At 34.1% G+C, this 12,781-nt stretch overlaps 1 protein-coding gene across 5 annotated transcripts in view; it reads right to left on the bottom strand.

The window, feature by feature from the left end:
* Positions 1–12,781, bottom strand: part of LOC106874522 (protein phosphatase 3 catalytic subunit alpha) — a 175,157-nt gene that overhangs the window by 55,882 nt on the left and 106,494 nt on the right. The window lies entirely within an intron of this gene.

The raw sequence follows: 12,781 nt of genomic DNA, 5'->3' as shown, positions 1-12,781 counted from the left end.
CAGAATTACATATTAACAAATAAGTAATAAGGGACTTAAAGCAACCCAAGCAGAAAAGTTTGACTTGTTATTTTTTTCAACAGTCTTGTAAATTTCAGCTTTACATAAATGTGAACTACTTCTACTATTTTCCTCAGAAAATATTAATTAATTATTTGGAAAAGAAATATAAATGCAAACTGTTTACTTGTAAAGAAACATTCTCTTATAAAAAATAATAACTACCAAAAAATCTTTTAATTTCCTTATAGCAACATTTGTTGGTGCTTGACAGACGAATGAAAGCTGGTTTATTTACATTGTAGTTCTAATGTAACAAGATCTAAAAACTTGTTCTAAATCTCATGTCTGAAAATGGTCTACTAAATTTTCTTTGATAAATAACAAAACAAAACAGTATAAAACACTCCTTTCACAATAGCTAAGTGGAAAAACAAAGGAATAAAATCTTAAAACGCAGTAGCCAATATGAATTAATGACGCCTTAAAAAATAGGAATTTCTGTTTTCATTTTGTTATAAGTTAGAGGAGAAGAGCAGTGCCCATGATCTTTACAGGTCATCCCAAACTGGTGAAATTGAGGTTTAGCATTACCATTAGTAGGTCAAATGTTTATCCATCTTTATTTTTCACTTGTTTCAGTCATTGGAGACTAAAGCAACCTAAAGTTGTAAATTTTTTGACTTCACATTAAGAGTATAAACAAGTCAACAAAATAAAAATATTTAACTGATTTTCTTTTCTCCAAAACATGATTTCTTTGTCTTGTAAATTCCATTGACATCATTGAAACAATTTATTGAGGGATAACAACAAAAGTATTGATTTTAAAATCAAAATTAAAATTCAGCCTTCTAAACAAGAGAGCTGGGCAATAGGACATTGTGGTCTTTTTAAATAATACATTTTATATTTTGCTAGAGGTTTAACTAGAAAACCTGCATGTGCATACAAAAAACAACTTCTCTCAATTTACTCTAGAGCATATATAGCTTTACCAACTAGAAACCCTTCAACAGGCTTGATATAGTTTCTTTATATATTTCACAATACATATGATATTTGTTCAAATACAAGCTTTCAAAGACAATCTGCCAGATTAATAGATTATAGAGTAATACTGTAATTAATGAAGAAACTTCCTTTAAACAATTAAGAAAATATAACTCAGCAGTTATTTTTAGCAATGTTATTGTGGCTGTGTGGTAAGTAGCTTGCTTACCAACCACATGGTTCCGGGTTCAGTCCCACTGCGTGGCACCTTGGGTAAGTGTCTTCTACTATAGCCTCGGGCCGACCAAAGCCTTGTGAGTGGATTTGGTAGACGGAAACTGAAAGAAGCCTGTCGTATATATGTATATATATGTCTGTATATGTTTGTCCCCCCCAACATCACTTGACAAACGATGGTGGTGTGTTTAGGTCCCCGTAACTTAGCGGATCGGCAAAAGAGACCGATAGAATAAGTCCTAGGGTCGATTTGCTCGACTAAAGGCAGTGCTCCAGCATGGCTGCAGTGAAATGACTGAAACATGTAAAAGAGTAAAAGAGAGTAAAAGAGATAAACTCTTTTTAAAAAACATTGAAATTTCTCATATTTTTACACAATAATTCTATCACTGGATAATGAAGAAAATTAGAAAAAAAGTATAAATTTTGAAGAAATTTACATACTTGGTTTTACTAAGAGTAATTCCACAAACGTAAACTACTGCAAAACCAAATCCAGTTCACTTATTCATAGATTGTGTATGCACTTATTTCAAGGAGGTGACAGATAACAGTGTCATGTAAATTGGCATGTAAAAGCATCTATTACACCCTTGAAATGGTTGGCATTAGGAAGGGCATCCAGTAGAAAACCATGCCAAATCAATCTGGTGCAGTCTTCCTGCATGCTAGCCCAGTCAAACCAGCCAACCCATGCCAGCATGAACAACAGACGTTAAATGATGATGATGATGCTGCTGCTATAGCTAACAACAACAAGTTGTAATGATTTGGATCCTTGAATATATAATGGTAAATGTCTAAGTTTCAGACAGATTTCCTGAGAGAATGGAATGTGTCTAGGGAATTTTGGAATCATTTTTATCTAGTAGTCCAATCATTTTGCTAGAGAATCTAAAGAATCTTGCTTGATCAGTTGGTGTTTGGTTACACATATTTCATATTTTATGAGCCATAGTAGGAAGAGGAGATGAAAGATGGAATACCAGTTTTAAAATTGGCACTGTATAACCTGTTTCTAGCAGTGCTCCATGTGCATGGTCAATACTGTCATACATTCAAGACTGAAAATTTAAGTCTACATAGACATAAGCATGTATATAAGGTGTGGTACAACCCACCACTGTATATTTAGCAAGTATTTCATTTACTTTTTTAATTTTATAAGCTTGTTAGAGGAGGAGGGATAGTGCCTATGATTTTTACAAGTCCTTACAGACTGGTTAGAGTGAAGTGGATGATGTTCAGCTTGAGCATTTGTAGGTCACAGCTGTTTTTCATGCTTTAGAAAATAAGTTGGAATTCTGTATTGAATTCTAAGCCAATGAAACTATGCGTGCACAAGAAATGCAATGAGAACAAAGACAAGCCGACAGAGAAGGTTTTCAGATAAGATGTATGGGAGCAGTTAGCAGAAAGAGCACTCATGAAATTGATAATTTCAAATGCACAAAAAGCTTACTAGAAGTAGTTGAGAGCTTCTGTTGCCTTGGTGACTTAATCAGTAGTGGATGTGTATGTTCAGAAAACGCAGAGTGAGAATGGGATGGAAAAAGGGCAGATTATATGATGCTTGAGTATGATGTGCAATATTGCATGATGGTGAGGCACAGGCACTGAAGATGTGCATATGCTGGAAAGAAATGAGACAAATATGCTCCGTTGGTGTGTATGAACAATAGAACATAAATGAGTTGAGTCAAAAACTGGGTAAAAGACAAATCAGCTGTGGTATACAGAAGGTAAGACTACTAATATGGACATGTAATGTATGCGAAGGATGACAGTTTGGTGAAATATCTAGTGGACTTGTGGAAGAGGAAGACCATATAAATCATAAGAATAAATAAAGAAGCCTGATCTCATAGATATGATTGGGGACTGTAACAAGCTGATTAGACATTGTCCTGGAAAGACTCCTTCAATCCATACAAACATGGAAAATAGACAAAATAATGACAATGGTGATGATTTGAATATCTCAGTGATTTTGGCTTGCAGAGTTATATCCAAATGACAACTTTCTGACCATATATTGAGTTTGATGTATATCTGACACATATGGTATCTCCTATGATGAATGCTTGTCCCATAACATAATGGCTTATAGGGCAAACATTCACCATTGCATGGTTTAGGATAATATAAAAGGTAAAAATAATGCTGTATGAAAACTAGAAATTTCCCCACTTTAAAAGATATAGAATAAAATGGACTACCAATATTTTTTCTCTCCTTGTTGCAGAGGAAAATGATGAAGTAGATTCTCTATGACAATTGGAAAATGTTTCAACTATATGGATACTTTATAAAGATACAATGTAATGGAGACAAAGGTTGTGAAATTTCTTACCATTTTTGAGAGCATAAATGATATTGTTTAGTCTCCAGGTCAATTCTGGCTGGGCAGACCTATGATTAAAGACATTCCAGCCGTGAGCATTCCGTCTTTTTGCATATCTAATACTACATTATCCATTTTGTCAATTTTCTAAGTAAAGTGTCATTTGAAGGAAATTTGCCAAATATTTCTAGCAAGTCAAGTACTCACATGTAGAAGTTCTTTTAGCTCAAGTGGTGTAAGTCAAATGAAATGTTTTCAATTAAGAAATCAAATTGTGTTTTAAACTTGGTTTATTGAGATACTGACTTTACGCTCTTGGCCAAAAAATGTTTAAATATTAGATTATATCGGACAGTACCATTTATTATTATTTATGAGCAACTTTTCTTTTACTTAAAAAGAGTAATTTAATTTATATAAATCAATTATATCCAGTTTGCTTTGCATTTCAGTGAACATCATTTATAATTATATAAGTTTTCAATCAAAGTATATAAATGTATAGAGCAACTTGCAAGTCTATATGATGAATGTAATGTAAGAGAACATAAAACAGATCTAAAATAAGGGAGATACTTTTAAATTCATTTCCTAGACAGAGTTTCTGCTTTTAAACCTTAAGTAGACATCAGTATAAAGAACTGATTGATTGAAATGGGTGACACCACCCACTTGAAGTGGCTGTGTGGTAAGTGGCTTGCTTACCAACCACATGGTTCCGGGTTCAGTCCCACTGCGTGGCACCTTGGGCAAGTGTCTTCTACTATAGCCTCGGGCCGACCAAAGCCTTGTGAATGGATTTGGTAGACGGAAACCGAAAGAAGCCTGTCGTATATATGTATGTGTGTCTGTGTTTGTCTCCCCACGATCGCTTGACAACCGATGCTGGTGTGTTTACGTCCCCGTAACTTAGTGGTTCGGCAAAAAGAGACCGACAGAATAAGTACTAGGCTTACAAAGAATAAGTCCTGGGGTCGATTTGCTCGACTAAAGGTGGTGCTCCAGCATGGCCTCAGTCAAATGACTGAAAACAAGTAAAAGAGTATAGAACTTAGAAACTTAAATACAAAAATTTAAAAAGAAAATGTGTAGCTGTTCCTCTTTCCTGTTGTGCTATCAATCACTTTGTCTTCAAGGGGTCCACTCTCAACTGATTTTTCTTTATGAAACCATATATTTAGTATTATTCTGAAGAAATGGCTATTACTTCTTAGAACTAAATCCTTCATTTATTTTCTTTAGAACTTCTCTATCAACAAAATCCTAAGGACTTTTGAGAAGAGGAGGGAATATCAAATTTAGCAAGCTTTGTATTTTGTAATTGAAAATGCATAACAAGATCAAAGGGATGAGTATTTAAATAGCCATAATAACCAAATTAATTTTTTTTTCTGATTTTATTATATGGATTTTACTTCCTAGCCTGATCAAGAAGGGTTTGTGATAATTCTGTCATTTTTTTCCTGAAACGAATAGGTAAAGTTGATATAGTGTTTAACAAAATGCCTTGCAGGTTTGTTTCAATACCAGCCCATTGAAAATAGAGTAGTGGAATACAGTTGGACAATATGTCTTGTAGTACTTGTTCTGGCTTTATGTGTTTTGAATTTTTGGGATATGGTAGACATTATTTTCCACCTAGTTTAATATCACCAGTTGGTCCTTAGGTGCCTTTTGTGAAGTTCACTCAATTGCAAGCATTTGGACAGGGTCTCTAGTTTGAAGATTTCTTCCCTTTTATTCACCAGTCTTAGAGGCCTTGGAAAAACTTCAAGGGTCATAGATGTTGCCCTTCCCTCTCTAAATGGAAAAAAAAGACAACATTGTCCAATACCATATCCCATGCTTTAAGATACCAGGGTGTAATATGAGGGTGATTTGGCTGCTACTGTAGCATCTTAAGTGACCATGTAGGGGCTTCCTTATTGGTTAAATATTTGAGGTGGTTTCCCATTTAATTCTTCTGTATTATAAGATGGTTATTGCATGCATATATGTTGGATTCATATTTCTTATACTTCAACATACTACTGCTAAATTATAATTGTACATTAGTCTTCCTAAAGTTACAGAGTAGATTGTAGGTAAACAGCTTCAATCTTTCGATGAAGTTGGCTAAAAATCATAAATACTGAACGAAAATAATAGTGAGTAAGGCTTTATTGTAGGCAATAAGGATGAAACAGCTGGTTCTAGAGGTTGTTTAGTGCAGAATAAAATTGTTGATTACAAGAGAGATGAGAGGAATGTTTTATTGAAGTTTTATTAAGAAAGATACAGAGAGGCAGATGCTGATGAAGGAAAGGAAGGAAAACATATAAAACAGCACCAGAGAAAAATGTTGGTAAGATGCCAAAATATGGTTGTTTAAAGGAAACTTAAGTATATCTCTAAGAGATACTATTTATTCACTAATATTTCTTATGGAGAAGATGTAGTTGTGATGTAGGATAGGTTTTGTTGGTTCTTTAGAAGTTTATATACTTTAAATTTAACTATCCACTAAAACAGCATAGAATCCTCAAAATGTGTCATGTATACAGCACTGCAACCACCCCCACCAAAACAAACAAAAAACAAAATTGAATTAATTTGTAGCAGTAATGCTTTCTTATATTGGTACATGGTCAGAATTAGTAAGGTAGGGCATTTAGCCAACAGGATTGTCACCAATCAAGCCTGGTACTTATTTTATCGACTCAGAGACAAAACTAAATACTGTAATGCAGTGTTTCTCTTAAGAGTGGGATTTGTGAAGATAGAAAAGGAGATGGACAAATAACCAAGTTTAATAAAATTAAGATGGTTTAAAAATGATTGAACTGTCCAACACTTTGGTGATGAAAGAAGAGACAAAAGCTTTAACTTTTTAGTTGGTGGGGTTAGAACTGGTATTCATTAGTCTGGGAACCAGTGCTTGAAGGCATTTTGCTTGATACACTACCATCAATGTCACTCAAGTGCCTTGGTTGTAGGAATGATATATAATTTAAAGAACATATTGAACTGTTATGTCACTACTCTTTCAAATACAAGCACTAAACTTATTTTTGTATATATAATGATTAATCATGAAAAACAAGCACCTGACCATATACATTACATCTGACCATATACAGGCATCAACATCATACATTAGCCATGCATCCACATGATTATAACCATGATGACTTAAATGAACAAAATAATTTCATTTGCTTGTTTTATTCTATGTTTAATATAATTATTGGGTGGTGCCATGTTACATCAGCAAATCCTTGGCAAGATGTATTGCTGTTTCATTGCTGAGGCTGTCCTTGTCTTAGTATCCATTTATCCATGCTAGTACGAGTTGAGTAGGTCATCAGTATAGGTTGTCATCCCTTCATGTCACATGTCAATTACTAGTGCTACTGTTATGACTACTTACATTGGCTGATGCATGGAATGCCCAACAACTTAGTAAACTCATGTGTGTTCTGCCTTTTATCAAGTTGACCGTACACATCTAATAGATCATACTTGACTAATTTTTCTCTAGTTTTCACAGATTGTACGTATTCAATATCCATGTCTTACTACAAAGCAGTATTACATTTCTTAAACATGCTGCAATTGATATGCCTTTTGTGTGGGGAGAGGATCCTGTTGATGTGAAAAGAGGAAATGATACACTGAACTTCTCATCCCTTTCTTACATTAGCTACTGTACTTTCACTACAACCACCTGTAGCACAAATTAGGTCACTCAACAAATAGAAACTCTCTGCTATAACTAGTGAGCTGTTTGATTAGTTCAAAGAGATGTTTAGCCCCAGGATCTGATTGAATCGACTTATGATTAAAGGCATCCCATTTCTGACAATTCAGTATTTTTGTATGTCTGATAAGGTGACAAATTGGCAGAGTTATTAGAGCATTTGTTCTGTTCAAATCTTGCTGGTGTCAACTTTACCCTTTATCTTTTTGGGGTTGATCAAAAAAGTAAAAATCCAGGGCAATACATTCGTAGAACTGTTAGAGAGTTGGGTAAGATGTTAAGCAGTATCTATTTTGGTTTATTCTATTCTGACAACACTGATGCCAAGCTGTACCAGCCCTGGTTGGTGGCCATTCCCATAGATAATTATCAGTGATGTGGAGAGAGGAAACTTGCATGCATGGGCAACCGCCAGTCATCCTCAAAAAAATCACACCCATACTTGCCCATACATATGCAGATGTAGAGTTAACCTTGACTGACATAGGACCAGTATAACATTCTTTAATGAAGGGTCAGTTTGAGAGATATTTGTTTGTTATTTCCAGCAGGTTAAGTAGCTACATAAAGACTTCCCCCACTTGCTCATGCAGTTCATGGGTTCTCTAATTGCTAACTATTTTTGTATAACATGTTTTCATGACAACTGAAACAGGTGACATAACTAACAGCTTCAAGAAACACATGAATGTCTCTTCCATAATAAAACTAAGGTCACACGCTTACATAAGAAATCAACCCTTGTAAATTAATAACACTTATATAGCAGTAACTATTCATATTTACATTCACATAGTTATAAATAGAACATTTAAGAATGTATTTTATAACTGAATGTCTTCCTCAGCACTAACCAACCTATCAAACTAAAACCAAGTTCCAATAAGACAAATAGTCACTACTTGAAAAAAAGGTGCTTGTCTATAATTGTAGTAAATGTGTGACAAGTCCTGCACCATGCCTAATCAATTACTTTACTCAAATATTTATTATTATGTTCAATACATTAAGCAGAAGAGAAAAATGAAGTTTATATACATAACCACCCAGGAATTAACTTAAACATTCAAATTAATTAATGGAAGTCTTAATATAAAATTGTGTATAATGCAACAAGAATTGCCAAACTTGTAAATTGATATTTAAAAAAAAAATCTTTTCTCACTTATTGTTTTAAAAACTAAAGAAGCAATTTAATTCAACAATAAATCAAATCTACACAATGTTGCCTCTTCTTCTGGACAATGTAGCTATTATCTTCAGAACAAGTATTAACTTGCTTTACCTAGATCATGAAGTTGAAAGTTTTTAATGAGAAAATAAATCTAACAAGGCAGTTTGTTTCTCCTTACTCTTATTTATATATTTATTTCAGGTTAATTGACTTGCCTTTACATACAGAACAATGAACCAAGTCTTCAGTAAAACTAACATTCACCCAACATAGATATGTAGGATGAATACAACTGAATTTATAGGAGCTTTAAGAGAAAGTTTTCTATTAAATACCATTTATGAGAGAATATTAAAAATTGAAAACCTACAGTTTGAGTAGTAGTCCTATTTCAGGATAAGAATAACACTTAGTTATAAGAGCTCCAAGACTATATATAATAACAGAAATTAGTAGACCAATTTTAACCCATGCTAGGCTGGAAAAATAGTCATCGACATTTGAAAATATTTCTGGATATGCTCATTTTAAATTCAGGATGTTTGTTCACTTCCTATTTTAATGTTAAAATGGCCTACAAAGAAATTTTTCTGTTTTACTCTTTCTTTTTTAAGGAATGATATGCTTTTCACAAAATATGCATTTATTAATAATGTGTTTGCCACCAGGAAACTCTTACACCCATAGAAGTTACACATTTTGGAGGAAGGAATGGATTTTGCACGCATGCACACATACTTTGTTTGTCCGTAACAAAAACATGCATCATAAAATACATCTACAGTACAAATCATAAGGTGAAATAGGGCTTAATGAGAGGGAAAAATAGATGTTGCTTGCTATGTGTACTGTGACAATTTTAAGTTACATTTTTAAGAAGTTGTGAGTGTGATGGGCATTTCTCATAACTAATGTGAATACTTGAATGTCTTGTATTCGTTTTGTAATGACAATGCATTACTGACAAAAGAGTGCTGCTATTTCTCCCCAGCTTGTGAGAAACATCAAAACTAATAACAGAAAAAAGATTTTACTGGACCACTGAAATAAATATCTCCGTAAACAATTTTTCCCAGTGAAATGAAATTTTCAGTTATTAATGACATTGAGAAAAGGAAAGGAAGTTATCATTCCATTTCTTTCTGGATAACTGATGCAGAGTGTCTTTTTAGTGTAGATCTAGAGCAGTGTTTTCCAACGTGGGGCATGCATTAGCTTGGGTGGTGAAAATTTTTGCAAGTGACTTCAGTGCACACATGTCAACCCTAAGCCTATCTTTGGATATTGAAATGAAAAAAACATCGCCATGTAATATTCATACTTAAACCATAAGACTCGTAGCTACGGCCAATCAGCATTTGTTAGGTGTTTGTTTCTCTGTTTCAATATCTATTGTCCAGTGTCAAGTATTTATAAAAGCAGCAGTCAACTCTGCTCACTACTGCTGATTAATGCTTCAAATCCCTTTCTTTCTATGCTGTGCAAAAATCATCATTGCTTCATCACTTTCTTGGATTTGTGTCGGCCCTTTTTAAAACGAGTAAACAAAGCAAGAAGATTTGTCAATATTTGGTGGCGTTCTTGAAGTTTGGATTTATTCCTGATGAGCATGATGAGCGTAAACTGTTCTGCCTATTGTGTTATCAGAAATGAGCAATGAGTCGAGTCAATGAAGGCAGGCAGGCAGGCTAAAAGCTCACTTCAGGATAAGACATCCCAACAATTCTAATTCAGATTTGGAGTACTTCAAATCACTGAAAGAAAATTTTGAAAACTTACTTCACTATTTGCTGCACAACATGTGTCCCACATTCGTGCCCTTGAAGCCAGCTATGAAATCTCCCTGCTTATAACAAAACATGGAAAGAATCACACTATTGGAAAACAACTGATTAAACCAGCTATCTCAATATTCTTAAAAACTGTATTGCAAAAAGATGATAGAGATGTCAGGGTCATGCCACTCAGTGATAACACTGTCTCCAACAGAATTGATGAAATGGGGCAAGATTTTGAAAACCAGCTTATTGAGACATTAAAATCATGAAAATTCTCATTACAAATGGATGAATCCACATTTTGGGACAGTGAAGCCCTGTTATTGACTTATGTAAGATATATTGAGCATGAGACTTTTCAAGAGATGTTTTGCAAATATTTGGAAACAACTACAGCTGCAAAGGATATCCAAAGCAAACTTAAACATTATTTGGATGCAAACAAAATACCAAAAGAAAACTGTCATGTGCGGCATGACCTGCTATGATGGGCAAGAAAATGGGATGCCTAAAAGTGATGAAGGATGAAAATCTAAACATGTTGATTGTCCTTTGCATCATACTCTGAGAAAACTTGGTTACCAAGAAACTGTCCCCTGTTCTTAATGAGATTCTATGAGCTGTGATCAAGTGTGTCAACAGCATGCAAATCCCAAAGCCAAATGTCTTTTTTAAGCAGTTTTGTGTAAATCAAAGTGCCGAGCATGTTCGATTATTGCTTCATACGGAAGTAATAATCGAACATATAATAATGGCTATTGAGAGGAAAAAGCTTAAAAAGGTTCATGGAATTATTTGATCAGCTTAACTTTCTTGGTGATAAATGTGAAATGAAAATGCTGTCAACAATGGATGGAAAAGCACTTGTCAGTTATTTGACAGACATCTTTGAGAAACTTGGAAACTTGAATAAGCAACTCCAAGGTGCAAACATGATACTTGTTGATGCAAAAGCAAAGATTTTTGGATTCATTACAACCCTTGAAATATGCCAAAAAGATGTTTCCAAAAGAAATTTCAGTCAGTTGAGTAAATGTGAGATAATGAATGATGCTACCACTGTAATTATTGACTATTTGAATATCTTAATAAAGGACTTCAACGACAGATTTTGTGATTTGAAGGTAATGAATTTTCCCTCTTCATTAACTCAACCACAGCTGAATGACGTTTCTGATGCTGCAGTTCAATATCAAGAAGAATTATCAGAATTGCAACATGATGAATCAGTGAAGACTTTGTTTAAATTGAAAGGTACAAATATGTGGTTATGTGATGAGCTTGAAAGAAAATACTCCAACATCTCTACATCAGCAAGAGAACTATTGATTCATTTTCCTTCATTTTATTTGGTTGAATACAGATTCAGTGCAGTTGACAATTTGCTGGAAGCCAAGAGAAACCAGCTTGAAATTGCAAAATGTGGCGATTTACGGCTGAAGTTAGTGAAATTGTCTCCTCAAATCAAGGATCTGTGCTGTATGCACCAGGCACAGGGTTCTCACTAAATGAGATGAGGTATCTGACAGCCAGGTAATTGAATTAAAAGTCATGCTTCCTAATTTAAAAAAAAAAACTGTTGATGGGCACTAAATATTTTGTTATTAAAAAGTGGGGCACCGGAAAGAAAGGTTGAGAAACACTGGTCTAGAGAGTAGCAACTTCAAGAGTTTGGAATTTGCCATTTTTAGATAAATGACTGCTTAATGTTCCTGCACTTGCACCTCCTATGACAATTAGGCTACTTGTCTTTAACAATAATACCTATGAACTGACAATGGGGTTAGCAAAGCATTAATATTCAGTTCATCTTAGCATGGGATTCTATAAAAGGACTAAATTCTGCTGCTGGGAGATTTCAAGAATGTCACTAATTCTCATAGGTGCACATGAAATTAAGAGAAACTACAATTGTCTCCTCTATAGTAAGCTCAGTTCACTATTAGTTATATTGATTAGCAAAGAAATGTTTTTATTATCTTTTTTTTGTTTTAAATGAACTAAGTCAGAGGAAAGGTAGCACCATGATGTTTTTTTCAGGGTCTCCAAAACTGGTGGGAAGAAGGAAGTTATTCTCAAACCAGAGACAGACTGAATGCTTATAGCAGAATGTACAGGTGGTGTTAAACTAGATGATGGATTGCTTACTACTCAGAGACAAGCTGTGCCTATGCTATAATAAGAGTTGCAGGGCTAAACCAGAACATAAAACAAAGGACTAAGCTACATGTAATCATCTTTAGATTATTGAAATGGTCAGGAATCAACTATAGCCATTAAAATCAAATATTTGCTGCATTTGTGCCATCCCATATAGCAATAAAAATAAGAAAATGGCAATGTTATTTTGGATACTTAATTAAAAGATTAAAACTCAGATCTGATACACTGGCCATGATAGGATGTCTAGAATATCCAAGCAAATTTCATACAGAACATCCTTTATTTAACTGATAGGACTTTGGTCTGTTTCAAAAGGAAGAAAATGCAGTTGAACAGTAGGACCTAACAAGTGA

The sequence above is a fragment of the Octopus bimaculoides genome, chromosome 1 (genome assembly GCF_046866305.1).
Source record: "Octopus bimaculoides isolate indiv1 chromosome 1, ASM4686630v1, whole genome shotgun sequence".
NCBI classification, from domain to species: Eukaryota; Metazoa; Mollusca; class Cephalopoda; order Octopoda; family Octopodidae; genus Octopus; species Octopus bimaculoides.
Note: the sequence above shows the minus strand (reverse complement) of the source record. Positions and strands in the feature narration are given on the sequence as shown.